Raw genomic sequence first — 15486 nt, forward strand, 5'->3', positions numbered from 1 at the left:
AAAAGTTAGTTATTTATTCAATCACCTATGTATGTCAACATGAACTGATGAATATTTGCTTTACACTTTGGGTTATAATCTGACCCTACACTATTTATCTTCTTGCTCAAATGGTTCCAACTTTGGCCATCGGGAACTCTTTCTGTTGGGTCTTGTGTTCCTCTGACATACTCCCATTTTTATTTTGTTTTATTGAGCACTTCTTTAAATTGTAACACTATTAGATGCTCTACTCCTGTCGTGTATATGTCTTGCCCCTCTGCTAAAGTTAGCCATGTCTCCAAAGAGCCTCGGTCTCTTATTATTGAGGAATAGTATTTCAAATCAACAGCTGGGCTTTGAGTGTGTTTAGTATTTTGTGTCCTGTAATCAGAAACACATTTTATTCTATTTTAACCTAATTCTCATTTCAATTAAAATATATTCAATTAAGCCTATTCTTTGTGTCCTTTACTCTGCAGAAATAAAGCCAGGTGATTCTAAGTATACACTAGATTTATTTTAATATGGTTAATATGACCAATGCTGAAGCATGGATATTTTATTGATGGTCAGAAGACCTTGTCACCCTTAATGAAGTCTACCTGAAATCTCAGCTTCGGCCGGAATATCACTATTTATAAGTTATTTTTATCTTACATCAGTAAATTTACCCACAAAAGGCCACTTCTATTCTCGTTTCTCTTCTGTTACACCTCCAAATAAGTAACCCCAAGATTCTGATTCATAAAAATTTGAATAGCAAAGTAGTAATACAGCAAGACACATTCTGATTTGAAGCTTCATTTTATTTTATTTTTTGTGGAATGACAAAGTAGAAAGAACAAATTCAAGAAGAACATTCATTTTTAAACAGGTACTGTAGGCATTGTATAATGACACAGATCAGCACCATTAGAGCTGAACTGAGGACAGAGAATAGCATGGTGGGGAATCTATCAGCCACATTAACTTCATCAAGCTGCAAACAAACCTTTTATTATTTATCATATAAATAAGTATATCCTGTCTAGACTGCAGAGTACTTGAATTCAAAAGTGTCAATAATAAAATTAAAGGATAACTTTATTAAATAATAATAAACCTCAATTAAAAATTAAAGTGAATGGAATATAAGAAAATACCTTCTAGGTAGTATTTATGAACATAGCCTATTCTATGAAATTGTTATAGTAATTATTATAAACATGTTAGCTGATCACCAATCTCACTGTGGCAGTTTGGTATAAAGAATACTAGTTCAGATGTTTAAAATTAAAAAGAAGTCATTCCTGCTAAAAACAGAGTTAATCCTTAAGTGATTAAAAATTTGTTTATATATATTCCAGATATTTTTGAATTTCAAATTTATATTATAATAATTTTATGTCCCATAAATAGTTAAATGGTTTAATTAGCCCAAATTTAGCACTCTTAATGTCTATAGCCTTAAATAAGGCTTATCTATCTCAAAATGAAGTGTAGAATTTAGCATATGTTTAGATTAAGTAAAAAAAATAATAGCCCCTGCATGTTCCTAGATTTTCTTTTGTTTAAAGTTTGGGTTTTGCCCTTTTTGATGAGTTGTTCATTTACAAGAATATTGCAAGGAGTGTGGCTGATGGCTCTTAGTGAAACAGAACAAGCTGGGAGATCCAGGCCTGAGGGGGAGGCCCCCTCCACACACACAGAGAAAGCTGGCCCGACTTCTAAGGTTTAGGCCTCTGAGCATCTACTCAGAGAAAGTTTATTGTGTAGTGTAACCTGCGTGCCAAGAGCCATGGGAATGTCTGAGCATCACTAGCTTCACCCAGGGTCCTTGGCATTCAGAGGACTGGGCTGAGAGCAGAGACCCACGATAGTATACTAGTAAGTATGTCGGGCCCTGCAATAGGAGGCCCAGATGTCCATCAGGAAACCTGATCCTAGCTGTTAGACTGGATTTCAGGGACAGATGCTAATGTCCACTAGGGGATTTTCCTGGAAGAAAACAAGCTCCTATTTCTCTGAGGGGAGTCAGATTAACAAAGATTTCAACCGGATTAAAGCAGGTGGACAACTTTAGCAAGGGTAGGCTTATGTACGAGGCCACTTTTTAAGAGCTTGGCACTGAAGGGAAATGTTGCTAGGGTGTGATCATAGAAGTCAAGATTTAGCAGGAGACATTTATCCTGGAACAAATGTGAGGCTAAGGGGCCCCAGTCTCAAAGAAGTGGTTGTTGGAGCAGAGCGCCAAGGAAAGCTTGCACTCGGAGACATGTCTGTTAACTAAACAGGAACCTTTAGGATGATGTCCGCTGGACAAAGAATGGTACTTGTTGTGGAGGTTTCTGCCTGCAGGACTCCAGCAGCTTAAACAGAACCTGACTCCTGGGTAGAGTTGTTCAGTGTATGGGAAGTCAGAGCGCACAGCTGGGGGAAACTGGAAGTTATAAAATCTGAAAATGATGTAAGGGCTAAACCTCATGTCATATCCTGAATTTAATTCTGAACTAGGAAGAGGTCTTTGGGTAACAGGTAAGGATATCTGTGTTCACCATCTTTTTGCTTTAATCAAAATACCCATCGAAAGAGATTCAAGGAGGAAAGATTTACTTTGGATCACAGCTTCAGTCTATGGTCTGCTGGCTCCATTGCGTTTAGTTTTATAGAGAGACAGAAACATCATGGCGGAAAGACAGGTCAGAGGAAAGCTGTTCATTTCATGGCAGCCAGGAAGCTGAGGGAGGGAGGAAGGAAGAGAGGGAGGAGGGAGAAAGACAGACAGACAGACAGACAGACAGACGGAGAGAAGGGACGGGGAAAAAAATCTATCCTTTCAAGGTGTGCCTCCAGGGCATGCTGCCAGTGCCCTACTTTCTCCAACTACGCCCCGTCTCCTACAGTCTCTATCACCTCCCAATAACTCATTCACATTATTAACCCCTGGAATGAATTGATCCACTAATTACATCACAGCCCGCCCTGCCCAGTCACTTCCCCAAAGCTCTAAGATGGCTGCATTGAACACTGAGACTCCTACATAATGAGCCTTGAGAGGTCAGCGCACATCCGAACCTCGTCAATATCCAAATAAAACATTAACTTTGATTACAATACATCAATATCAGCTGTCACAAGTGTTCCATAAAAAGTACAAGGTGTGGAACAGTGCGAGAACTTGGGTATAGGTTAGTTAAAAACTTTCTGTTACTACCTTAGCAGGTTTTCTGTAAATCAAAAGGCATCCAAATATAAAGGTTTATTTAAAAAATATATTGTCAACTTGCCCTTCCTTTGCCTTTTTAATGTAAATACTTTTTTCTATTAAATAAAAATATTTCAAGTTTATTTGATCTGAGTGTTAATATTATACCACTCAAAATGTCTTTACAGTAATATATTTATGTGTGTATTTTGTGTGTATCTTATACAGTAACCTGCCCATTTCTCTACTTGTTGTCTCTTAGTCTGTTCAGGGTTCTATAAGAAAAATATCACAAACTGAGCCACTTATAAACAACAAAAACTTATATCTTATTGTTTTGCTTGCCTTTCTCCCTCATTCCCATGTATTGTATTCTATTACATTTTAATATATTATGTTGTATTTGTTTGAACCCAGGAGCATTCTACCTCTGAGTTACACTCCAGCCCTGTTTTGTTTTTTGTTTGGAAATAGCGTCTCATTAAGTTGATGAGAGCCTTGCTAAATTGCTGAGGCTGCCCTCGAGCCATGAGCCTCCTGTCTCAGCCTCCCAAGAACTGGGACTTCAAGTATGTGCCACTATGCCTGGCTCTTTATCTTACTTTTAATAGATCTGAAGTAGATTTAGGTAGATCTCTGGATTCTTTCATATTCTAACATTATTTATCAACTCTCTGTAAAGTAGTAACCTAAAGATTGTGTGTGTTTGTGTGTGTGTGTGTGTGTGTGTGTGTGTGTGTAGTGGAGGTTCCTTTTATATTTTATTGTAAATTTTAAAAAAAACTTAGATTTGTCATACATTAGAAATCATCTCATTCAATCCAGTCTTTTGCTAAAAACTGAATGTTAGGGTTCAAGGGGCTGTCTAAGATAAGCTATGAAATTCTATGTATTAATAAGTAGCAAAACTGGGCCTAGATCCCATGGTCTATTTCCCAGGCAAATGCACATTTTACTGTGTAGCGTTGCCTCCACTCTATAAAAAACACTTTGTAGAGTTACTCTTGAAATTCCCCTTCCTATAAGGAGAAAGACGAGTCTGTGCCAATAGCTGTTAGCCTGGACCTTATCATCCATCGTTCCAGCAGGATGTTGTGACTCCTTTTATAGCTTAACTTTATAACCTTTTTAAAAGGAAATGCTGCGGAAAATCCATGATTTTCTTACTTAGATAAAAATGCCAGCCAGTTAATAATTTACAAAAAATTTTTTACTGCCATATGGATTTCTCCCCCATGGAATCCTTTTCCCCCCCCCACTTGGCACATATATACCCTAAAATTTTTAAAGTATAAACAGAGTTGCTGTTTTAAATCATCTCTCCAAAGAGTAATGAAACAGTGAAGGGAAGGAAGGAAATTTGTTAGCCTTGAAGGTGATGCCATAAAGGTATGTGTTACTTGTAGAAAGAGACATGTTCATTTGTATATTCTGGGTTATTCTTTAGTTAGTGGCTGCAGTCTATTTGCTTCAATTTTCTGTGAGGGAATTTTTGCCATTACAAGTAGTCTGTGTTCCAAGAGAACTGTCCAAATTTAGAGTTCTTTCCATGCCCAGCAAGTTGATGTTCTATTATGTCAAAGCTCCTTCTTCAAGCTTTTAGAGCATTTTTTCTGCTCCCACCATTATCCCCAAACTGCAGCTACCTAAGCTGGTTTTAACCAATAGCCACTGCTGTCCTCTGCGATGGCCTTCCTTGACAGCTCATGGAAAAATGAAGAGTATTTAGATGGAATTGTAAATTGGTGTGATAGGTCATATTACTGCTGCAGTAGACATGGGGTCAGGATTTGTTGGTTGGGGGCTTTATCTTGCTCTGGCTCATGAGTTGGGCTTGGGGCTTGGTGACTCTCTGGTGCCACACTCTGGCATCCTGGTCATGGACAAATTTTCAGGGCTTTATCAATCCATGCAGCAGATAATTCAAGAGAAACCAGGGACAAGCAAGGTAAGAATATCTGTGAAACTTATCCTATTCCAGACATACAGAGTAATTCGAATAATTTTCTTTCAAATTTTTCTTCTCTTCAAAGTGAGGCACACATTGAGTTCTTAGTTCTCATTTATAGCAAATAATTCTTGAGTTTCCTTCCTTCCCCCATTTACAAATAACATAAACATTGATAAAAGCATTCAAAAGGAAGAAAAATTATAATTGATATGGTAAGAGATGAGATAAAATGATTATAATGATTATAAATAATTTCCAGTTAAAACTAGGAAGTTAGAAAAAAGGGTAGAAAACAATAAAAAGGAACAAGGGAAAAGGGCAACGAATAGATATCAGTTGCAAATAGGACAGATATTAACCCAACTAAGCTAATAATGGCTTTAACCAATAATAGTATAAATACAATGATTAAAAGACAGACATTAGCTAGAAGTAGTAGCATAAGTTTATAATCCCAGTATTTGAGAGGCTGAGACAGGAGGATCACAGGTTCCAGGCCAGCCTCAGGAACTTAGTGAGGCCCTCTGCAACCTCATGAGATACTGTTACAAAATAAAAATTAAAAATAGGACTGTGCGTGTGTGTGTGGGGGGTAGCTCAGGGTAGAAAATCCCTGGGTTCAATCCCTAGTGCTCACCCCATCAAACAGACAGAGATTGTTAGAGTGGATAAAGCCAACAACAAACAATCCATACGCTTTAAATATAAAGACACAGATAAGTTAATGTGAAAGGATGGGGAAATATAGACTATGCTAACACTAATCATAAGAAAGCCATGGTAGTTATGTTAGTTTCAGACAAAAAAAAATGACCAACGGTAAACTGGAGTACTAGGGGTGTATTCTTCAAGAAGCTATAACTATCCCCAATGTGTAGGCACTACCATCAGAGCATTAAAATTCATGAAGCAAAAGTTACAGAAATACATAGAGAAAGAGGAAAATCCACTAAGTTGGCAAATCCAAGATCACTCTATCACTAAATAATTCATAGATCCAGCAGGCAGGGAATCAGTCATGACATGAGTGAACGGGGCGGGACCATCAATCATCAGCATGGAGGTGATACAAGACATTCTACGCATTGACAGTAGAATATTTGTTCTTCTCAAGCTTCTATATAACATTCACCAAGTCTGACCCTGTTCTATGCCACGAATCATCCCTTAGCAAATTTAAAAGAATAGAAAGTATACAGACTATGGTCTCAGACCACAATGGAACTAGAAAGTAATAACTGGAAAATAACTGGAAAAATCTCAAACATTTGCATAGCAAATAACGAATTTCTAAATAGCAAATGAGTCAAAGAAGAAGCCTCATTGTATTTTAAAAATACATTGAATTAAACAAAAATGAAAATATAAACATTTCTGGGGTGTGGTGAAAGCAATGCTCAGAGGAAAATTTATAACATCAAATGCATCCATTGTACAAGATGAGAGATTTAAAATTAGTAGTCTAAGCTTCTACCTTAGGATACTAGAAAATTAGAGTAAATTAGGCGGGTGTGGTGGGACACATAAGTCAGTACAATACTTGGGATGTTGAAACAGGAGGAATACATGCTTGAGGCCAACCTCAGTAACTTAGTGAGGCCCTCAGGAACTTAGAGAAACCCTGTTTTAAAAAAAAAAATAACCTGGGCGTGGTGGTGCACACTTGTAATCCCAGGCCTTGGGAGGCTGAGACAGGAAGATCGCACAGGTTCAAAGCCAGCCTCAGCTACTTGATGAGACTCTCAGCAACTTAGTGAGACCCTGTTTCCACATAAAGTATAAAAAAATAGGTCTAGGAGTATAGCTGAAGGTAGAAAAAGTACCTGGGTTCTACCCCCAGTACCACCCCCCCCAAAAGCAAATAAATAAGTAATTTAAAAAATAAAAAGACTAAAAATGGGGCTGGAGGGTATAGCTCAGAGGTACAATGCCCCTAAGTTCCATCCCCAGTACCTCAAAAAGAAAAGAAAGGAAAAGAAAAGAAAAGAAAAGAAAAGAAAAGAAAAGAAAAGAATAGAGTAGGTTATAGCTCAGAGACTGGGAATATACAAGGCCCCAGGTCCAGTCTCCTATACAAAGAAAGAACAAGTTAAATGCTAAATAAGGTAATGGAAAAAAGTAACAACAATTAGAGCAAAAGTTAATGAAACTGAAATTGGAAAACAATAAAATTGATGAAATAAAAACCCGATTCTTCAAAACTAGTAAACCTGGTTTTTTGAAAAGACTTATGAAATAGGTAAGCCTGTAACCATACTAATCAAGAAAAAAAGAGAAGATACAAGTTATTAATATCAGAAATGTAGGAGGGCTCATCACTACTCACCCCATAGACATTAAAAGGATAATGTAACGAATAACTTTATGCCCACAGATTTGACAACCTAGATGAAGTAGACTAACTGCTTGAAAGATACAAGAAACAATAAATGATATGAATAGGCTTTTATCCACTAAGGTAATGGAATAAATAACTATTAAACTTTCAAAACAGAAAGCACCAGACTAGAAGGGATCATTAGTGGATTTAAGTGGAATTTACTTAAACTTAAGAAAGAAACATTTAAGGAAGAAATGACACTGTCTATACACTCTCTTCCAGAAAATAGGAGTAAAGGGTGTACTTCCTAATTCATTTATGAGACCAGCACACCAAAACCAAAGATAAAACAAGAAAATAAAGCCACGGAACAATTTCTCTCTTGAAAACATGCAAACGTCCTCAATTTACTGGAAAATTGATTCCATTAATGACCAAAGAAGAATTTTCCAACATGAGCAAGTGGGATGTACTCCAGGTCTGCAAGGCTTGACATTAAAAAAAAAATCCACAGGGGAAAGAAGAGAAGACATATTATCACATCAATTAAGAAAGCATTTGGCAAATCCAACACCCATTCATGTTAAGACTCTTAGCCTTCTGTATAATACTACAGTGGTGGATATATGTCATTATAAATTTGTCCAAAACCACAAAAGGTGAGCTCTATGTAAACTGTGGACTTTAGTTGGTAATAATGGTTCAATATCGGCCCATCAGTTTTAATACATGTATCATACTAATGCAAGATATTGATATGAGGGAACACTGTCGGGATGGGGGAGGGACAAATATAGATGGCCTCTGATTTATGATAGTTCCACTATCAGTCACCTTTATAATAGTGTGAAAATGATATGCATTCAATAAAAATGGTACTTTGAAATTTGAAGTTTGATCTCTTCCCAGGCTACTGATGTTGTACAGTTCTCTGCAGTGATGCCGGGCCTCATCTCCCAGCCAGCCTATACCATTACAAGGGGGAGCAGTCAGTGCTCTCGGGAGCTGTGTCACTAAGCTTGGATGTTTGATATATTTGGTGGACTAAATGCATTTTCAAATTATGATCATTTCAATTTTCAATGGATGGATTTATGAGATTGTAATCCTGTCATAAGTTAAAGAATATCTGTATATAGGAACATGTAAACTGTGTACTTTTTTCTCTTAAACTTTTTGTTAACCCAAACCTGCTATAAAATAATATTTGACTTTAAACAAAATAACAAGGAAATAAAAGAAATTAACCTGAGGAAAGTTTTAGACCCAACTCTGCACGCAGCCAAGAAGATAGCTCACCTAACCCTTCTGAGCCTTGGTTTCATCATGTCTAAAATGAAAGCCCAGACCAGCTGATTCTTAAGCCTTCCTCCAGAAAGATTATGTGACTGGCCTCAGACATATATTAAGGTAGAAGGAAAAAGCATTTTGAAAGAAAATAGTTAATCAATTAAAAACTTAATATCACATTATCATACAATTCCAGCCAATAAAGGCAACTGAATATTATTTGTGGATGAATCTGGTGACCAAATGTGAGAGGCATAGTGAGGAAATAAACATAAATAAGTATCAATGAAGCCTTCATTTGAAGAAGGTAGAGTTCAGGTTTTCAAAAGAGTGTCAAATGCCTTCACTAACTAAATGACACCGCCAAATGATTACAAAAAGATCATCAAATAAGTGAAAAGTCAATGAAAATTATTATGAGGTTGTTATTATAGAATTGCTATCTAGGCTTTTCTCATCCTTATGAATCAGACAATATGTCCACAGAAAAGCTGGAATATCGACATTGCTTATGTCTGAAGTATTTCTGCTAGATACAGCCCTTATCCTGGGGCACCGGGAAGAGGCAACTGGCTGTGAGGAGAGGTCAGAGCTTGTCTGTCACAGAGGAGAAAATGCCATGCAGGTCACAGGGCTTGTCTCTAGAAGAACAGAAACTAGGCCTAAGATGCACTACGCACTGGCTGCAGTATCTGGGAGCCCAGTGTAATGACTGAGAACTCAAAATGCATGGGTTTCCTACCCGAGCTCTGCCATTTACAGGCTATATGACCTTGGACAGTTTACTTAATTTACTTTGTTCTTCTATTTCTTTTTTATAAATGAAGCTAATAATCATAACCATCTCTGTGAGCATAAAATGAATTAATATTTGTAAAGTGCTTATCTCAGAATTTGGCCCACAGTATTATATGCATTTTTGTTATGTAAGAAGATACATAAATTAGAATCTTGGTCTCCTTAGTACTAGTTCACTACCTTGTGATTCTGTACTTTTTATAGGATGCAGGAAGTAACACCAGATACCTCCTGTGCCAGCATTTAGTTACAGGAAACAGTACTACACTGGCTTACATAAATAGGCTGTTTTTCTTACATCATAAGAAGTCTGAAAGGAGGCAGCTGTTAACATTGGTCCTTATTTTTGTAAAGGAATTATCTCTGAAATTCTGTCCTTTCCTTAATGATTATAAAATGGCTACTACAGCACTGGCCATCAAGTACACAGTAGGATGGGACAAGAAAAATGGGGAAAGACAGGACTGCATTAGTTAAATGTTTCTGGGTCCTTCTAGCAAAGTTTAACTTAACTCAGAACCATGACTTGGCCCAGCCACATCACCGTCTTCCAGGTGACCTCCCAAACCTCTTCATTGGCTGTTATATTCTATATTCAGGGCCTGGTGGTCAGTGATGTGAGCAACCTGCCTCCTTTTTCTGCCTGGTGAATTTTTGAGAGGAACAGAAACTGGATGCTCAGCTCTTGGCGGGAGGAGGTATGGGAACAGGCCTCAGCCCTGCAGGTCTGGGTAGGTACCAGGTCTCCCCTGGGGTGAGGGAAGTGAGCTCTCTGGGCTCTCGGTTGGCCAGCTTCACAGATCATTTAAACTGGCTCCAGCACTTGGCAGGGCTGCTCACTGCTGCCATCTCTCATGGCAAGTTACATGTCTCCTGTAAACAAATTGATGATGCTTCGTTGAATTTTATTGGGCTCTTCTTTTGTGCTGGGTGTTTATTATGCTAGTTTCTAAAACTGATTTTCAACTAGCTCTGTAGATGACTAACACCGGAGACCAATAAATGGACTGCAGATATTTCAGCTGGCCTTGATTTGGAAAAAAGACTGCTTAATATGGTAAGAAATTGCAGCCTATCCCATCATGCCTGCTCTTAAATGTGACATCACTTTTAAACAGAGGCTATTAGTTCCCTCAAAGTCTTGCCTTTTTTGGACAAAGAGTCTGGGTCCCATGAGGCTATTTGAATTAGCTGCTTCATGTGCTATGAAATTATTGGGGTATAAGCTTTCCATTTTACACAAGAGAAGGAATTCTCACTGACGATTACCTCTCCTCAGGATTGCCTACCTATGTGAAGGGCATCTGGGGTCAGTCCCTGCTGCATGGATGGTGGTGATGATGCAGAGATGTTTGAGAAAGTAGGTGCTGTGGAACCCAGAGAAGTTGCCACCATTGCACTTAGTATAATGGTAAACCGCTTCCTAGTTGGCAAAGGATTATGCAAATGTAGGCATTATTGTAGAATTTCAGTCAGGTGATCTCGGGAGATGAGTAGGACTTTAACAGATGGAGAAGATGCTATGGAGCCTGGAAGAGCAAAAGCAAACACTGAGTTTGGGAGGAAAAAAGATTCCTATGAAAATGGAATACATCATTATTTATAGAGATGCAGTAATGGAAGCTGAAACACCAGGCTAATGGTTGCTAACCATGTAAGACATTAATTTTCATGCTCTAAGGCAGTTAAATTTCCTGTCGGCCATGGGAAATGCTTATTTTGAGAAATAATTTGATTTGACATATATCTATATCTACCTATATATATAATACATATATATATACATATATATATGCATATATGCATGTATATAAGTCTTTAATTTTTTTTCTTTTGTGTGGTATTAGGGACTGAACCCAGAGGCATTCTACTTCTGAGCTATAACCCAGCACTTTTTTTTTTTTTTTTTTTGGTGGTACTGGGGTTCCTGGAAGCCCTTCTACCTCCGGGCTACACTCCCAGACCTATTTTATATTTTTATTTGGAAACAGGGTCTCCTAAGCCAGCACGGCTGTCTTCGAACCTGCGCGATCCTCCTGTCTCCGCCTCCCAAGCGTGGGGATTACAAGCGTGCGCCCCCACACAGGGCCTAACCCAGTACTTTTAAAAAATATATTTTTTCCTTTGGAAACAGGGACTCACTGGGTTATTGTGAGTCCCCTATATTGCTGAGTCTGTCCTCAAACCTGTGATCCTCCTGCCTCAACCTCCTAAGTGCTGGATTTTAGGCATGTGCCACCACAAGTAGCTCTGACCTATATTTTTAGGATGACAATTCTAGGTATAGTGCTAAGGGTGACAGAGAGATGCAAGAATAAAGCAGGAGAATTGGTTATAGAGTTTATTAAATAAACAATGGCGGTAGAATCAGAAATGAAAGTCTTCCTTTGAGAAATGTTGCAGAGAGCAAGTCACAAAAATGAACTGCCGACTTTGGGCAGTTTACCTAATTTACTGGTTGTGATAGCAACTCCTGGTGATCTCAGTTTCTTTTATCCCCTGTATTCGTTTGCCATGGCAACCATAACTGTTACACACAGGGAGGCTGCGATGACAGAAATCCATTCCTTCTGTTCTGGAGGTCAGAAGTTAAAAGCAAGGTGTCTGCAGGCAGGGTGGTTCCCTCTGAGGGCTGGAGGATCTGTTCCAGGCCTCTCTCCTTGCTTCTGGAAAAAGCCCGCAATCCTCAGCATTCCTCTGCTTTTCATCAGTCCGATCTGTGGTTCCATCTTCACCTGGCATTCTTGTGAATCTCCGTCTTCCTCCAAGGACATCAGTCGAATTGGACTAGGGCCTGCCCTCCTCCAGTATACCAACCTTTAACTTAAGTAATTTTATCTGTGACATTCTATTTCCAAATAAGCCCAGTTTCTGAGGAACTAGGAATTAGACCTTCCACACCTCTTTCTGAGCTGTGTGAGTCACTCCAGAATGTCCCCGTTTGTGTGTCTGGAGTCCTGATTTGGGGATGGGCCTGTGGCCACGCACAGTGGAGGCTCTTTTATGGGGGGGGGTAGTACGCTGGTGAAAACCGGCCAATGAAGCGAAGGTAAGGGGGTGCCAGCAACTTCTCTGCGGACGGTTGGCTACCGGACACTGCCCCTCTGCTGTATGGGCAAGCATCATCCTCGTGGCTGCAGCTAGCCAAAGCAGCTTTCCTTCTGGGTGGGCCGTCTTCATGTTTTTCTCCTTCTTCCATCAAGGAATAGGGCCATCAATTCTAGTCACAGTAGTCTTAACTTTTACAGACGAGGAGGAGGGTTAGGGAATGATGCAGAAGCAGGGCTGGCAGGGTTCTGTGGACACCTTGGTAAGATGTGCGAAGGGTGCACTTTCAAAAGGATGACCCAGAAGTCCTGGTCTGTGGCTGACTCCAGCACCCAGACATGCTTCTTATTTTGGCTGATAGGATGCCATGTATCGTCCATGTTTTGTCTTCTCTGAAACTCAAGTTGAAAATTTTGCAGGCCACTGTGGCAGTGGCGGGACGGGAGGAGGCTTTAAGAGAGATTCACGCTTTTGTCATGGAACTGGGCTGGTTACTGTGGAGGTGGGTTATTTATAAAGCAAAGCTGCTCCTTGAGTTTTGTTTCTTGTGCATGTGCCCACCAGCCTTTCTGCTTTTTCTGCTATCTTATGAAGAAGCCCTTACCAGATGCAGACGCCTGATCCTGGGCTTCTAGTCTCTGGAACCATGAGCTGAATAAATTTATTTTCTTCATAAACGATGCAGCTTCAGGTGTTCTGTTCTAGCAACAGAAAGTAGACTGAGACACATTCTTTTTTATTTAAATAGAAATGCCTTTACTGGAATGGAAGTGGCATTTACTCTTCCTTTTCATGGACCCAGTCCTGCTCTCTTATTTGACATCTACCTTTACTTCACGTGACAAATGCCTGGTCTCTGAAGGACGTGAGTTTAAAAGCTTGGGGTAGCTTTTATTTTTAAGTTAAATTTTGTCTTTAAACTGATACATAAAACACAAAACTGGCACACATTAATGGGCATCATATCACATGCTGTTTCAATAGAAGCATGTATGCATTCTGTAATTCTATGCCTATCTCCTCAAACATCTATCACTACTCTGTGGTGGAAACATCTTCAAGCCTCTCCAATCCTCTGAAACCGTCTTTAAATATTGGCTCGACTTTTATTTAGAACAGAGCCTGAAGGCGGTACAGAAAGAACCCTGGCTGTGGTGGCCCACCTCTTCTGTACCGCCAGAACGATTTGGTTTTGGTGCCCAAATCCTAGATATTTCATTCAGCAAAACAAAAGCTCTGCAATTACTCTGACACACATTGCTGGGGGTGGGTTTTGGGGGAGCAACCGTTCACTCTTACTGTAGAATGCTGGAGGAGCTCTCTCTTAGTATGCACATCCTCATCCAAGCAGCTTATGAAAACATTTCTTCAGACACCACCCAGTATCCTCCCTGAGCAAAATTCTCCATCTTGCCTCGCCTTACCATAAGTGAGTGGCACCTCCAGGCCATCTGGCTCTGTCCTGACATTTCTAACACGGCAGGCAGGTGAGTGCTGCTTCCAGAAATTAGAAACACTGCAGAGAGGGAGGCTTTTGAGAAGGAAATAATGAGTACAGCCTGTGCATGTAGAATTTAAATGCCCATAAATCATCCAGGTGAACCATACAGAACAGGAAGACCGCATCATCAGTCCCAAAGGGGGATTGTCAGATGACAGGGACTTAAATACCAGGTATTGCTGGATGCATTAGGGCGGGAGGTGTGAACGTGCAGAGGGAGGATTCCAAGCGGGATTAGAAGAGCATTTGCCAAAACACCTTTAGCACTGAGTGAAGGAGATGCTTTGGTTTGGTATGAGATCTATGCAATGATTCCTGACTAATCTAGATCCTCCTTCTGCTAAGGCTTTTCAACAACCCTCCAGAGAATCCTCGGCATTTAGAAATCTCATACCTTGGTAAAGTTCTCTATAGCAAACACGGTCCATTTTTAAATCAGCAAATCTGTCAGAGCCAGCAACATCAACAAAACTGCTAGTACCTGCTGTTCCATTTGGCACATAAAAACACCCCTACTCTTCCTGGTTAATAGGGGAAAAAAATCGCTGGCTAATTAAATGCATTGGCACTGCATTTTGTATCTAAGGCAATTTTAAAGAGCTATAATGAGCATCAACTGTAGAAAAAAAGCATTTTTTACTTAATTCTTTCACTTAATCTTTCCCAAGCGTCCTGTAGGCCAGAAGCACTTTCCCTGGCACTTCAGTTCACATTAAACACGGATCAGCAAGTACACGTGGTAGGTTATAAAAGTGTGGGCTTCTTAATTGAACTCAAATAATCCTTAAGAAGTGGCTTTCTCAATTCCAAATGCAGACATTACAGTGTATTTCTAGTGGTCAAAAGTTAGAAACAACCTAAATATCCAAGAGGGTGAAATTTAAGCCAAATATGATATGTCCGTATGATGTTGTGCTATGCAATCATTAAATATGCTTTTTACAAATATTAAATACTAAGGGAGACTTCTCATGAAACTTAGGTCACATAAATTTGTATGATGATAATTGTTGTGTAGTATTGTATACCCACTTGAGTATGTATTGTAAAAACACTGGTAAGAATATGCTAAATTATTCAGTGTTTTTTTTTCTGGATGTGCTAATGTTATGTTTTAACTTTTCCCTACTTTAATATTATAAGTATGCTACTTTTATAGTGAAGGAAAAATAAGTAACTCAAAAATTATAATACTTAGACATTTTCCCCATTTCCCCCCCACAAGTCCAAGCCTCTCAAAAGGACACATCCTAACGTCCAGCCTTGAGGTACAGAAAAGTATGAAGGGGGATAAATTATTTGTTCAATTATATTGATATTGCTAAAATGCTAATTTAATGTAAGCATAGAATCAAAAGAAATGCATAAATATTTAATATTGCAAGACTAGACATAAACACAGTTCTTCCTCC

Source organism: Muscardinus avellanarius (assembly GCF_963383645.1).
Source record: "Muscardinus avellanarius genome assembly, chromosome: 8".
Lineage (NCBI taxonomy): Eukaryota > Metazoa > Chordata > Mammalia > Rodentia > Gliridae > Muscardinus > Muscardinus avellanarius.